Genomic DNA, 15,839 nt, shown 5'->3' on the forward strand with positions numbered 1-15,839 from the left:
GTCCCTCTCATACCCGGAGCTGATGGGTAGCGTCACGTGCTCATCTCAAATCCAATTGCCAATACTTAGCAGACATCCATTCTCCTAGTGAGCTGTGCTAGCCCCAGAACAGAATCTTCTCTTGATGCCTCAGATTCCTAGGAGGAAACTGAGTCAAGCTACAGTCCTCAGATCAGATGCAATCAATTTTTTAAAGCTTCGGCCCCTGGTACCTACCACCCCTGGGCCCTTTCCTGCCCCAGAGGGCTTTGCCTGAGAGCACCGCCCCTCTCAGGGGACACAGCATACCACCCAGTCTCCTCTGCCCCAGCAGGGACCTGAGTCTCCAAGGCCTGGAGTGAGCCAGTGCTGATGGGAGCTGCCTGAGGACACAGGCACAGGGCTTTGCTAGTACTGACAAGCTCTTGGTCAGCCAATCAGAGGCAAACCGAGGAAGGGACTGAAGCCTCAAGCTACGCCCTGCTTTTGGTCTTCTGGGTCAAGAGCCTAAGCTGCCCTGGACAATCAGAGTTTATCGGTGACAGTACTTTCGTGAATGGTGTTACCTCCCGAGTCTGGTGAAGTCTGCTGGTGAACTGTTATCTTCCCCCTCAGTGTTGCTGCAGGACTTTGTCCTTCCGTATGTGCCTTCTTCATGGATGGGTATTTTTATGGGAGACGGGGAAAGGACACGTTGGGTGTTGATAGAGGGGCACCATTTTCACACTCAAGTTGGCATTTTATAAAGTCTGAGAGCTGTGGTTCTCAGCCACGGTTGCACACTAGAATCACCTGGGGACTGTCAAAAATGCCCAGTGTCCCAACCGCACCCTGGCCAATTACACGAGACTCTCTGGGGTGGAGTCCAAGCATTGATATCTTCAGAATTCCTCCAGGCAACTCCAGTGTAAAACCCAGGCTGAGAACCTTTAGCCCAGAGCAGGGAAAGGGCTTCAGTTCTCATTCAAGTTCTTGTACTGTGTGACTTCAGTCATAACCTTTTCATCTCTCGTGCCTCAGTTTCCCCATTTTAAAATGAAGATGGTAATGCCTGCCCCTGTTCAGTTTACACAAGACTATGATGGGATAATCAGATTAATGAGAATGGAACCAACAAAAGACTCATGACTTCAAGGCCAACAGTCCGGGGCCCTTCGCAGGCTCTGGGGTGGCAGGCAAGGTCGTTCGCTCATTCACAGATACACACAATTCCCCAGGGCAACTTCTGTGGAAGCTGCCTTCTCCAGGCTCGGGACTAGGGAGAAGATACAAACCCATCTTTGTATCTACTACTGTGGGGCCCCTGGCCGCCCTGCCCCAGCTCAGACTCCAGGGTGGGAGACAAACAGCAGAGCTCCGCAGTGGTGCACAGGCAGACACTCCAGCGGGCAGTGGTGGGGGCAGGAGGCCTGAGGGGTCGCAGGCACGGTGCACTTCCAAAGGGCAGTCTGGACAAATGGCTTAGTGGAAAGTGGAGACTTGGAGAGCAACTAAGAGCGTGGGCTCTGATGTACTACTTTCCAATTTAAAAACACCGGAAGAGCTGTTCTTGCCACAAAAACAAACAAAAAAAAATGGGTAACTATACAAGATGATGGATATGTAATTTGCTTCACTATAGTAACCTTTTTACCATCTATATGTATCCCATAACACCACGTGGTGTACCTTAAATATACACAGTAAAGTTGATTTTTAAACAAAAAACACCATAAAAAAGAGGAGAAAAAAAATAAGCTTGGTGTCCATAGCAGGCAGACCTAGGTTCGAATCCCAGCTCTGCCATCACCACAGGGTCATGGGCAAGTTGCAAACTTCTCTATGTCAGATTCACCATCTGTGAACTGGGGCAATAACAAGACCTGCCTTGTGGGATCCTTGTGGTGATTAAATGAGATATCGCAGCGAAGGCACCCGGCTCAGTGTCCGGTTCACAGACAGCAGCTGCTGCCGCTGTCGTTTTACATATAGATGTTGATATAAGTATACACACGAACACACACAGGCATGTAGATACTTTCTTTTTGTAATTGATGAAACTCAGATTGTTATAAGCTGCGACCTAAGCTCATCGAAAGCTGGAACTCGAGTGCCTTCTCTTGGAAATCTTTCAGCCAGTCCCTGATATGCTGCCTAAGGAGACCGAGGCCCTGCCTGCCTAGATAGCACCTTCATCACACGCAGGAGACAGGTGTTAACCGACTCATCTCTGAGGGCTTCCGTCTCTGCAGGTGCTGAGACTCTGGCATCAAGAATGCTCAGCTGCAGTCCGCAGTGGGGAGGGGTGTCGGACTGTAGGAATGGCCTGGGTCACACTCTACAACCTGTCTTCCCATGTTCTATTCATTTTGGTGGCATAGTCACCCAGACCCAGAATCTTGGTGTCATCTCGCAATCTTCCCTTTCCACCCTGCCTTACAACTCACCCCTTAGCAAGTGCTATTTAGCTTGACATTGTCTCTTGTATCAATCCTGTCTCTGTCAGCTATTGCTGCTTAACAAACAACCACAGAGGGCCGGGCGCGGTGGCTCACGCCTGTAATCCTAGCTCTCTGGGAGGCCGAGGCAGGCAGATTGTTTGAGCTCAGGAGTTCGAGACCAGCCTGAGCAAGAGCGAGACCCTGTCTCTACTAAAAATAGAAAGAAATTAATCTGGACAACTAAAAATATATAGAGAGAGAAAAAATTAGCTGGGCATGGTGGCACATGCCTGTAGTTCCAGCTACTCGGGAGGCTGAGGCAGAAGGATTGCTTGAGCCCAGGCGTTTGAGGTTGCTGTGATCTAGGCTGACGCCACGGCACTCACTCTAGCCCAGGCAACAAAGCGAGACTCTGTCTCAAAAAAAAAGAATAACCAAAACTCTTTTGAGACGCAAGGACTCAGTGGGGTGCTTGCCCTACCAGATACTGGCACACACTTTCTGAGGTCCCTCTGGCTGTTCTCCGGGAATAGAACGGAAAGGGGGCAAAGGCGAAAGCTGGGAGCCCAGTTGGGTGCTGTTGGTGTCGTCCAGTGCAGGGTTGGTGGCTTGGAGTGCAGCCAGAGAGTGAGGAGGCAGAGCCATGTTTGGGTTCTGGTTGTGTTTTTGAGTTAGAACCAACAAGGCTTGCCAATGTGAGATTCAGGGAAGGGAGGAAGTGGCCTGGGCTCTCTGTTTGCCAGCCTGGTGACACCGTTTCCTGGGATGGCAAATGCTGGAAGAAAAATAGAGTGGGCCTAGAAACCAAGAGTGTTTTTCAGCACGTTGTGGTTGGGTCACCTGTTAGCTGTCCCCAGGGAGCTGTCCCGAGTTTGGCCTGGTAGGAGGGTCTGAAGATCTGGAAGAGGTCACACTGGAAGTAGGGTCTGCGAGTCGTGTGAACTGTTGATGTTCACGTGGTACTTGAGGCTGGGGACCAGATGGGATCACCCAGGAAGAGGGTGCAGGTGGAGGAATTGGCAGAGTGAGCAGAGGGGACGGAGGAGGAGGAAGAGGTGGCAGAGAAGGCCCCAGAAGAGCACATCGGAACCATCACAGCCGTCCTTCCCTGGGAGCTTCAGCCAGCCCCACACGTCACACGCACCGTCCCCTCCTCCCTCGGCAGGCCTCTGGACATAGCGGGTACCAGGACATGGGAAGGAACGCCCTCTGGAGAACCAAAGGACCAGGAAAAGGAAGGGCCCTGGGTTTGGCAACAAGGTCACAAGCCCTGGGTGTCAGTGGAGGTGAGGACAGGAGTATGGACAAGTCTTGCGAGAAGCTTTTCTGGGAATGGCAGCAGAGAAAGGGAACTTGTTAGGTGACGGGGAGGTGTGGGGGAAAGGGACATTTTTGTGTTTTTGAAAGAAAGACGATAATAGAGCAATTTAAGAGAAGGGAGGGAGTGTATTTGTAAGTGTTCTTGAAGCATCCATTTATAGAACAATAGTGTGCTCATTCCAGACTAGCGCAGAGCACACGGGCCTCTCTTGGGTGCTTTTGTAAACCTGTAAGCCTCTGCGACTCCACGTAGCCAGACCATGTTTTGCAACAAATGCACTTGAATTCAGACTTGTTTCACAGATACAGACAATGACCTCTCCCGACTTCATGTCACCCTTAAAGGATCTTGAGCTCAGAACGCGGCACCAAGAGGGCTGCTGGCTTTGCCTTTTGCACCACTTTGGGATGATTTGAAAGCAGCCCTCTTGAAGGCAGGGAGCTGGCCCAGATGGCCTCTTGGGGCCCTTCCATCCTTGCCTGCATTGCCCTCGGCCCCAGACAACCCACCTCAAGACAGGGAGCAGCGCTGTTGTAGGGCAGTGACCTGAATTGCCCCAACACATTCACTCCGCCTGATCCGGACACCTCTTGGTGTTGCTGTCACCTGCTCCTCCAAGCAGGAGGCAGGGCTGGGGCTGAGAGCTGGCCCTGGCTGCTGGGACACTTCTAACACCGCCTGAAGTAGTGCAAACTTTCCAGTATGAGATCTGGAAGGTGCCAGGAGGTCCGCGCAGATAAGAAACAAAGAGCCACTCCTAATGCATACTCATTTGATGCATTAAACTTTTCAGAACTGACAAACACAGATCCATCCTGTGCTCATGATCAACTGGAAGAGTAAATAAATCACCTGTGGCTTCTACCATTATGAAAAAGAAGAAACCAAAGCCCCCCCATGTACCAAGCTAGTGCATCATCCCTGGGGCCAGGCTGCTCCCTGGGTTCAAATCCTGGTGCTGTTGGTTTTTAGCTGTGCCATATGCAGGACAAGTTTACCTGCTCTGAGCTGTGGTTTCCTCATCCACAAAGGGGGCTCATGCTGCTTTCTCTGCAACGGTGTAGGGAGGATGGCGTGGGGGGAGAGAGCTGCATGCACTGGGGGCAGCTAGGTCAGAGTATGGAAGGAAATGCCCAGCGGACCATTCTAGGGCACAGCAGCTCTCAGAGAGCTGGTTGTCCCAGGATAATGGGGCCTAGGGACTGAGCACATGCCAGTCTTAAAGGTGCGCATGGGCTGAGTGCCCTGTCTAGGGACACATGGCTGGTCCTTGCTGGAGCTGGCCTAGAGCTCCTGAACTCCTAATCTAGGGCTGTTTCCAGTAGAGAACTGGGCTTCCCTGAAATGGGGCCTTAAGAAAAGATGGGGACAGAAAGATGGGGATCTTATCAGTCCCTATGGAGAGCCTGTTGCCTTTCCCAGCTCCCTGGGGACCCTGAATTCTTAGGGTCAGAGCTGCCTCCCCTGCCTTATCACATACACACTCATACCCTAGCCTGGCCTATATCCCTAAAGCAGGTTGAGCTGGCTTATAGAAGCTCTAGAGCCAAAGGCACGGCTGCAGCCTCCTTGCATGCTGGAAAAGCTTAGGCATCTTCCCTGGGGCCCTGCAGATAGCTGACTCCAAATCCACAGCACCCACCCTGCCCCGGGATCCTCCCAACTCCCAGAACCACCCCCAGGCCCACATTTCCAGCTGCTGACTACCCCTGTGCCAGGCTGTGCCTAGGCCCCTCCAACAAGATGTGGCCAGAGCCACACCCCAAGGCCCTCCTGCTCAGCCCAGTGCTCACGTGGGCCCAGACCCAGCCCTGTAGCCCGGCAATAGCCCTAGAACCTGCCAATTGCTCTCCTCACAGTCACGGCCACCCACTCCACCCACCGTCTCTGCATCCCCATGGCTCCCTACTCCTCTTCCCTTGTTGCAAGTCAAACGAAAACCATGTCGGTGTGAAGAGTCTCACTTAGAACAAACCCAAGGGAAAGATAAAAAGTCCTCACAACCCGGCCCCCGTCTGGGGTGCTCATGCTCACAGAGCTCCCCTCAGTTCCTGGGCCCAGGGCTCTCTCGGCCTCTGTGCCCCTTTAAGATCAATCACACGCTCAGCCCCAGGGCCCCATCAGTCAAGCTCTCTGAGAGTCCACGGGCATTGCCTTTCACACCCTGACTTAGTCAAATCAGCCACTCTCTCTAGGTTGCTCAAGCTTGAAACCTTGGCGTCATCTCTGTGTTTCCATCTTCCTGGCCCTGACGCTTCTTCCGCAACCCAGCTCAGTCACCTTTTCTATAGAGCCCCCAATCCCCAATCCCCAATCCCCAGCCTGGCACATAGACAGCTCCCTTCTGGGGCCTAGAAAGGGCCCTCCAGCCTGCTAGCATCTTCAGTAATGATAGCAGCACATCTCACTGCACAGGAGGCACGATCCAAAGCACTTTATACATTCTTTTGTCTTTTAACTCACACAACACTCTGAAGATTATCATCCCCATATTCCAGAGGAAAACAGAGAGGTCGGGCCACACAGCCATCAAGTGGCAGAGTCAGTATTAGAATCCAGATCTGACCACAGGGTGCCTGTCCCTAACCGCTCCATTTCACTGCCTTGCAAGCAAAGCAGGGGCTACTCTGTTCACATTCTCAGTCCTTAACCAGCACCTGCTATATGGCAGGAACCCAGTAGATTTTGTGGAATTGACTCCATTTTTGCCAATCAGAGATCCTTCTTCCAGAGATGGAGAAGACTAATTCTCAGTGAGCCCTTTCGTTGTTTAAGAATGAATAGTTTCTACCAAGATGGTTTTCAAAGTGATTGATTGAAGAGTGTCGCCGGTCCTCTGTAGCTGCTTAAGTCTCCCTGTCCTCCCGCTCACAGCTCACATTTGCTTACCCAGCTCTTTTTTAGGTTTTTATGGTTTTAAATATTTGTTTTTAATTTTGTTGTAGTAAGAACACTTAACATGATATCTCCTCTCTTAACAGATTTTTAAGCGTGCAATACAGTATTGTTATCTTTGGTCACGGTGTTGTACAACAGAGCTCTAGAACTTGCTCATCTTGCATGACTGAAGCCTCCACTCACTGATTACCCCACTCCCCAGCCTCTGGCAACCACTATTCTATTCTTCACTTCTTTGAGTTTGACTATTTTAGACACCTCTTATAAATGGAATTACACAGTATTTGTTCTTCTGTGACGGGCAATGTCCTCAAAGTTCATCCATGTTGTTGTCTATTGCAGTTTCATTCTTTTTAAAGGCTGAATAGTACTCCATTGTATGTATATACTACCTAAAAATTTTTTTATTGATACATAATGCTTGTACATATTTTTGGGGTACATGTGATATTTTGTCATATGCATAGAATGTGTAATGATCGAGTTAGGGTATCTAATGTATCCATCACCTTGAGTCATTATCATTTCTATGTGTTGGGAACTCTTCTAGCAATTTTGAAATATATAATGCATTGTTGTTAACTATAGTCACCCTACTCTGCTGTCAGACATTGGAACATATTCCATGTAACGGTGTGTTTGTGACCATTAACCAACTTCTCTTCACCCCCACCCATTTTTTTATCCATTCATCTGTTGACGGACATTCGAGTTGTTTCCACATCTCGGCTTATTGTGAATAGTGCCGCATTGAGCATGGGAGTGCTGATATCTCTTCAAGATCTTGATTTCAGTTCTTTTGGATAAATACCCAGAGTGAGACTGCTAGATCATATGGTAGTTCTATTTTTAATTTTCTAAAGAACCTCCATACTGTTTTCCACAGCAGATGCACCATTTTGCATTTCCACCAACAGTGTACAAGCATTCCAATTTCTCCACATCCTCACCAACAATTCTTTTTTTTTTTTTGATGTTGTTGTTGTTGTTTTGATAATAGCCATCCTAACAGGTGTGAAGTAATATCTCATTGCGGTTTTGATTCGCATTTCCCTGATGATTAGTGACAGTGAGCATCTTTTCATATACATGCTGGCCATTTTATATGTCTTCTTTGGAGAAAGGTCTATTCAAATCTTTAGACTATTTTTTAATTGGGTTATTAGTTTTTTTGCTATTGGGTTGTAGGAGATCCTTAAATATTTTGGATATTAACTCCTTATCAGATGCATGGTTTGCAAATATTTTCTGCTATGGCATAGATTGTCTCTCACTCTGTTAACTGTTTCCTTGGGCTGTGTAGAAGCTTTTTATATAGTTTGATGCAATCCCGCTTGTCTATTTTTGCTTTTGTTGCCTGTGCTTTTGGGGCCATATCCAAAAAAATCACTGCTCAGACCAATGTTAAGAAGCTTTTCCCTGTTTTCTTCTAGCAGTTTTACAGTTTCAGGTCTTACATTTAAGTCTTTAATCCAACTTGAGTTTATTTTTATTTATGGTGTAATAGGATCTAATTTCATTCTTTTGCATGTGGACATCCAGTCTTCCCAACACCATTTATTGAACAGACTATCTTTTCCCCATTGTGTGTTCTTGGCAACCGTATCAAAGATCAGTTGGCCATAAATGAACGCATGGATTTATTTCTGGGATCTCTATTCTGTTCCACTGGTCTACATGTCTGATTTCATGCCAGTACCATACTGTTTTGATTACTGTACCTTTGTGAGATATTTTGAAGTCAGAAAATGTAATACTGCTAGATTTATTCTTTGCTCAAGATGGCTTTGGCTATTTGGGCTCTTTTGTGGTTCTGTATGAATCTTAGAATTGTTTTTTATATTTCTATAAAAGGAATGCCATTGAGATTTTGATAGCGATTGCACTGACCCTGTAAATCGCTTTGAGTAGTACGAACATTTTCACAATATTAAATCTTCCCATCTCAGATCAGGAACAAAACAAGTATGCCCACTCACACCATTTCTAGTCAACATAATTCTGGAAATCCTAGCCAGAACAGTTAGGCAAGAAAAAGAAATATAAAGCATCCAAATTGGAAAGGAAAACATAAAATATTGTCTCTGTTTGTAGATGACATTATCTAAAGCCTAAAGACTCCACTATAAAACTGTTAGAACTAATAAACAAATTCAACACATTTGCAGGATACAAAATCAACATACAAAAACATGCAGTTGCATTTCTGTACACTGATAATGGACTATCTGAAAAGGCAATTAGGAAAACAATCCCATTTATAATAGCGTCAAAAATAATAAAATACTTAGGAATAAACTTAACTAAAGAAATGAAAGACTTGTACGCTGAACATTATAACACATGGGTAAAAAAGAATGTAAGAAGTATTTTTAATAGCATCCTAACCAAGGACCCCTTTCTCCTGCCCAGGTCCTCAATCACACCGTAATTGTGAGGGTTCCACACACAGGGATGCGCGATTATGTTTATTAGGGACGCGATTATGTTTGTGGCCTGAGCTAAGTTGTCATTTCCCCGTGTCAGCTGGCATCTCTGAGCTGACCTGCCTAGCTGTGAGTCTGGCTTGTCTAGCGCCCTCATTTCCTGGCCCTACAATGCTCTCCACCTCCTCTGTCACCTCTGTGAACCAGTCGTGGCTTTGCCAAGCTTCCTTGGGTTATCACCGAATGCCTCTCTCTGGGCCCCTTACTTTAAGAGCTTTGTTGAAAATTCCTCTGGCAGGGGAACTTTCAACAAATCTGTGTGCCTGTTTCTCTCCACTTCCTCCCATCCTTTCCCTCTGCACTGAACATCCCGCCTTCCCTCTGTCCGTCCGGTCGCCCCAGCCCATCTCTACCTTCACTCCCATCCTCCCGCCCTCTCCAGAGTCCAGCAGCCGTAGCCAGAGGTCAGAGGTGAAACAAAGGAGAGAGGGGAGTGCTTTCTGCCAGGAATCTCTCACCCTCCGAGCCCACCTTCTGACCCCCACCAACCTCTCCCCTGGCTGGCTCCCTTGCTCTACTCCCCCATTCCGGGCCCCAGAAATCGCATCCACCTCTCCCTGCCCTTTCCAGAGGTGCCTCTGTGGGGTGTCTCCGAGGGGCTCCCCCAAGGGACGCAACTGGCCGAGCTCCTGGAGGAGGCGGGCAGGCCCAGGCTGGGGAGGAGAACACAGAGGCCAGCCAGGCAGGCTTCTCAGGAAATGAATTTGCTCCGTGCAACAATGAGAGAGCCACTTTTTTAACTTTTTGCGTGAGTGTGCATTCAATTGCTCACATTGTTTTGGCTCCGGGGGAAATCTGACCTCGGAAAAGGCTGAGATGAAGTGGGTGTGGGTGGAGAGCCTCTGCTATTTCACAGGGCTGAGAGAGTCAAGCGGAACATTCTTCAGAGGCACCTTTCCAGGGGGACCATGGCTCCCTTCCCGAGAGCAGGGGATGGGGCTGCATTCGACTGCCCAGCTGGGGCCAGGGCAGGGCCCACCTGGGCCAGAAGTGGCCGAGGTAGGCTGTGTCTGGGGTAGCGATGGACGGGGACCAGAGATTTGCTGGCTGGATCCACAGGAAATTATCCTCGACCCTACACCTCGGGATGCTTTTACAAATTTACCAATTCTCAGACCCCTCCTTCAACCAATTAAACCAAACTTACTTGGGATGGAGTTGGTGAGGGGGATATACGCTTTCCAGATGATTCTAATGTGTAACCAAGGTTAAGTAACAAAAATGGCTGCATCTTAGGTACATTGAGTGAGCGTCCATTGACAAGCCAAAAAACGATGTGGGAGGGGCAGAGCCTTAGGAGCCAGAGAGACTTGAGTTTGAATCCCAGCTGTAGGGTTTTAACCTAATTCTTCCATCTTTCCAAACCTCGGTTTTCTCATCTGTAGCAGGGAGTAATGGGACTAATACTCACCCTGCAGGTTTGTTTTAAGGCTTAGAATAAGGAAGATGGTCACGTAAAGCAAGCGACGTAGGACAGCTTCTCGGTGAATTGTCATGTGTGTGTTGAATACAAACTGTGTTCCAGGCATTGCTCAAGGGAAGTATCACAGCACAGGCAACCCCAGAAAGTAAGCTCCGTTCTTCTAACTGGGCATCTAAGCCCCCCATAAGCAAACACAGTCCCCCTTTCCAGCCAAACGGCTCCACGTGTGTTTCCACAGGCGGCCTCGCAGTCGTCCTGCCTGACTCTGGGCCACCTCCAAGACCAGGCGCACTTCCACCTCCTGCCCGCCCTGCCTGGATTTGCTCTTCTTGTAACATCCTACAGAACTAATGTCCACACGGGGCTGTCAGCGTCTGCTCTCCAGACATGTCTTTTGCCAGGTGGTTGTATTAATGCCTTGTGATCCCTTCTTGGTTGCTTTTAAATCATTCACATCTTTCATTGCTACCTGGGGGCAGGCTGGGTCTCATCTATCATGTACCTCCGGCTGCATTTTGCTCAGGATTCTGTGCTCATTCGATAAGCAGTGATTGGGTTTGAGACGATGCTACTTTCTTACTGAACTGCAGTTTCCTAGTAGCACTAGAAGGAGGAAGTATACACTGTGATCCTTCTGCAAAGGGCTTGCAATCCACCTGGCGACCACATCCACAGAAATTAAGCTGCGGTGAACACTTATGATGCCTTGTCGGCTGGACGAACCTCAGGGAAGGGGGTGGATTGGATGGGGAGTGGGCTGCCGCTGGGGACAAAGGGGAGGGGAGCTGGGGCTTAAGGAAAGTGGACCATGCACAGACATTGGGGCAAGGGGGCAAACCTCAGGAAGAAGCATTTGAGCCACTGCATGGGGGCCAGGATGGGCATGACCCATCAGTGCTAGTGTGGTAAAGAGAGGGTGGGTGAGCTGGGTGAGCCACAGGCCGCCTCTGGCTCCCACCAGGGGCATTCTCATCAATGCAAGGTGATGACACCAAGAACCTCTGAAAATTTTTATGCCAGAAAGCAACACCATGGAAAGCACAGAGAAGAATTTATTTGTTCATTCAACAAACAATGAGAAAAACGCTACTTCCTTATTGAACTGAAAAGTCTCCTGGACACATTTCTTGTTAGAAATGTGCTGAGATAACAAAGTCAGCTGAATCTGGAGCAGTCCTGGCCAGAGGAACCCACGGCTACCTCAGTGCACTGTGGAAAGTGCAGTGCTCCAAGCGAGAGGGGTGGGGAGAGGGATGTGGGGCCCGGACAGTGGACAGGAGAGGAGGACGGAAGTCTGCTTCCAAGGGGCATCCTCACAGGGAGCAGCCCCCCGGCTCCTACTCATCTTTAAATTTGCTCTAACTGCAACAGTCAAACAAAGAGACTTAGCAGGAAGTGAAGGGCTGGAATGAAGCTTGAAAACCAGGAGAGCCTTTCTCCATGAACAGTTTATTCCAGCCCTAATCTTAGGCACAGACCCCGCCTGGAATGTTCCTCTGAGAATGTAGCCTTCCCAGGGCAGGTACCCAGCCCCTGGGCACTGGCTTAGCATCAGAGTCCCTGCAGGGCCAGCAGCTGCTGCTATGAATACCCCAGCTTAAGGGACCATTCCTGTAACCTCTGCTGAAATAACTCCCCACCAGTTCTGTCCCCTCAGAGCTTTCGTCCCCCTCTTCTGCGCTGCACACGCAGCGAAGCCACTCGGCGGTGTGACGCCAACCTGCTTAGACCCCCGCGCCCCAAACCCACGCACACAAACACACAGAGGTGGCCCCATCTGAGGCTGCGGGGATCTGTGACCTCCTCAAATGAAAGGGGTGTCTCCCACCGCCCCCAGCGCCGCTCCCGACCCTCTCCCAACCCCCACCCTCCGAGTCTCCTGCTTTCTTAGCCAGACTCTGCGAACTGAAATCTGAAATGTGAAGCCAGTGTTCCCCTTAGCAACCATGGTAACACAGGATCTGACAGAGAGCCTGCAGTTATAAAAATACCAGCTTCCACCAGACACTAGTTTCCAAAGGGAAACCACTCTCCAAGCCAGAACCGTTTTTAAACAGCCTTAAAACTCAAGAGATTTCCAAACCAATCTCAACATGGCTTCGGGGCGGACATCTCTAGTTCTCTTTTGGAAGGTGGTATGGGTGCAAGCTTCGGTATTTTCTCTGAAATATTCAGATTCAGAACGCATGTGGCCCGCCGGAAAATTAGCCCTATAAAGTGTGCGTAGGCGGGAGCAGTTTTTCTTAATAAACATCAACTATTTGGCATTTTCTTAAAAGTTCTATGGAATTGCCAAGCCCCATGAACCCTGTCCTTCCAGGTCCTTCCCAGGGAGGCCTCAGTTCCATCCGTCTTCCTAATTGCAGAATTATTGAACATGAAATTATGGACTATGCCCTTCATTGAAAACAATTTAAACTCACATAGCCAATTTCTAGCAGGAATTCTACTTTAAGGCCTGGGGGAGGGAGGTGAGGGGTGGAGTTTTCCAAGCCTTTCTGCTTAGGACCAACAAGGAAAGTCCTACATCGCATCCCCAGCCTTTGCCCTCCCCAGGGACACCCCCACAGCCGGGCCCAGAGCGAGCCGTGAATCTCTGTCCTGGTCTCTGTGCTCCCTACAGGGGGCACTGGCCTGGCAAGTGGGGACAGAGGGGGGCTTCCAGCCCCACCCTCGCAGCCCTGGGCAGCTTGCCCTCCCCGCTATGCCCCAACCGCTCCCTGACGTGCTCCTCCTCCTTCCTCTTACCTCCTGGGGCCATGCCTTGTAGTTTTGAAAAATATTCTAACTGGATAATTAATGTCTGAACTTCAAGAGGCCCCTGCTATCTGCAGGCAGGCGGGGACGGGCAGGAGCTGAAGGGCTGGGGGAGGGTGGGAGGTGTGGGTTTTTTCTAAGCTGTTGAATGGACAGGTCTGTGGAAGATAGAATTGAATCTAGCTGGAGTTGTGTGTATAAGATACATGTACACACATGCACCCACCTAGATTTTAAATCCTTCAGGGCTAAATACCCACACTAGGGTGTCCTCCTTCTCTCACACCCCCCCACCACCAGTGGCAGTGAACTTGGGAACACTAGGGAGCCACGCTGGGCCCCTGAGTGCAGCTCGAGTAGAGGGATCGGCTGGGAGGGAAGGAGAGTGACCTGTATGTTAACATGTAGGAGATCATAAACCAGGTGCCGTGGGTATAAAAAACGGCCATCTGTAACTTCAGAATAACCCAGAAGTCAAAAAATAAAGCTTGCCCGTGTCCCACTCGTGGGAGGATGTAAGCGACCCTGCTGGCTCCTGGCCTGACCCCACAGTGCCCCCTCCCAGTGCCTCCCCAAGATTTGCCCCCACCCTGCCCAGCCTCCATGCTGCCGCTCAGGTACCCCCATCCAGAAGTTGAGGGGCCACGCGCTGGGCCAGCTCCCGGGCCTGGCATGAGTGTGCCGGAGACCTGCCCTCAAAGAGCTGCTGTCCACTGGGGCGGGGAAGGACAAACTGCCCTGCGCTAAGAGCTGAGGGTGCATAAGGCACACGCCACCCTCCGTGCCCCACGCTGACCTTTCTTCAACCTGCTCAGCTCTCAGCACTGATGGTTCAAATTAGCAGTGGATGACTCTCCACACGCTGCTGCTCCCTTCTTCACATACGGATGGCGTCTAGGAGGCCCCTGTGGTGGCAGGCGAGACACAGTTAGGAACCACATTTTCTCCTCTTTTCTGTCCACCACAAGACCGAGCTAGAGCTCAGCTCCTTCTCGATGGCTGCGTTCCCGCTGTGGCCAGCACTGATCCACAGGTCGGTCACAGAGGGCTGCGCCAGGCCGTGCAAGAAGGAACCTCCAGGACTTGTAGCTGGGGGAAGAAGGCGGATTTTGGAGATGGGCAAACTCAGGCAGCTTCCACTCTCTGGCCCTCGGGATGAGGAGTAAATGCATCCGACTTAGATCTGCTGATTACAAATTGACTTCCTCCCTTCCCTGTGTCACTGTCTTTTGACACGTGGCCCCTGAGAAGCGAAGACATGAAATAAAGGGAGGGGTCAGCAGCATATTCATGTTGTGTAAAATGAAATGATGCTTAATGAGAAAAACGTGAAGGAACACAGTAAAACACATCTCAGGGGCTTTGCACTGGCTGTGCCTTCTGGGAGAACACCTTTCATCTAGGGTCCTTCTAAGTCTCTGCTCAGATGTCAGTTCCTCGGAGAGACCCTCCCTGACCACACCCACCTCCCCCCAGCCTGCCACTCCTGTCACCATCCCCAGCCTGCTGGCCTTCTGCTCCACTAGTACCTGGCTTTTCCTTAGAGTTTTCCTTGTTAATCTTCTTGTTTTATGTCTCCCAAGTAACGAGGCAGCTGTCTAAAGGCAGGCCGTGTGTCTGTGCACAGGTACATCTCTATGCCTAGAACAGTGCCTGGCATATAGGTGCCCAATACATACTTGTTGAATGAAGGAAGGAAATAGAGTATCTAGACTGAGCAAAGCAACAGACGATGGTCAGCCCTTCTAGAATTAATCTGGAAAGATTTCTCAGAGGAGATAAATCCAGAATCCTTAAAGAGGCAAGGTCAGTGGGCAGGGTGGGGCTGGCTGGTTGTGGTCCCTGGAGATGAGATCTGAACAGGAGAGGGAGGAGAAACACTCTCCCCAGATCAAACTCAAAAGAAGCAATTGCGCCCGCAGTATGAGTGAACTGGTGCAACAAGTGCTCTCAGCTGGTGAAGCTGCCTCTGCTCTGTCCCCACGCTTGGCTCCAGCTTAGTGGTCCAGTCTCAACTTCAGTCCGCCAAGTGTCATGTGAGATTTAATTAGTCTGTCCAAAGTCAGAATGGTACATGCCACAGTCATCAAAAGCCAGGGTGGGAGTCTGGTAAAGCTCTCTGGACCAAGAGCCCCTGGGGAAGGGGTTACTGCAGGGGCCCCTTCAGCGAGCACCTGCTGCATGCCATGCCGGTCCCCAGCTGCACCTGGAGAGGCCGGGGAACCGCAGGCCCCCTCTCCCCTCTCCCACGAGGAGCAAAGGGAGTAGGAAGACGTACAAGGAGCACAGTGGTGAGAGCATGGGGTAGGTGGGAGCGGACACCCATAGTCACAGACACTGAGGACAACAGAAGCCTCTTAGCCCTTGACAATTACAGCAGCATCTCAGCTACAGGGCAGTGTCCAATAGCAATACAGCGTGAGCCACAAATAAATTTCCTAGTAGCCACATTTTAAAAAATGAAAAAGGAACAGGTGAAATTATTTCTATGTCATTCGCTATGTCCAAGTAATTGTCATTTCAACCTGTAATCAATATTAAAAAATAATCACTGA

At 49.9% G+C, this 15,839-nt stretch overlaps 1 protein-coding gene across 2 annotated transcripts in view; it reads left to right on the forward strand.

Annotated features, from left to right (window-relative positions):
• The window catches only part of CTIF (CBP80/20-dependent translation initiation factor), a 295,612-nt gene that overhangs the window by 252,049 nt on the left and 27,724 nt on the right, over positions 1 to 15,839 (forward strand). The gene's annotated exons all lie outside the window — the stretch shown is intronic.

This window comes from Propithecus coquereli, unplaced genomic scaffold, assembly GCF_000956105.1.
Source record: "Propithecus coquereli isolate 6110/MARCELLA unplaced genomic scaffold, Pcoq_1.0 Scaffold181, whole genome shotgun sequence".
In the NCBI taxonomy this organism is placed as follows: Eukaryota; Metazoa; Chordata; class Mammalia; order Primates; family Indriidae; genus Propithecus; species Propithecus coquereli.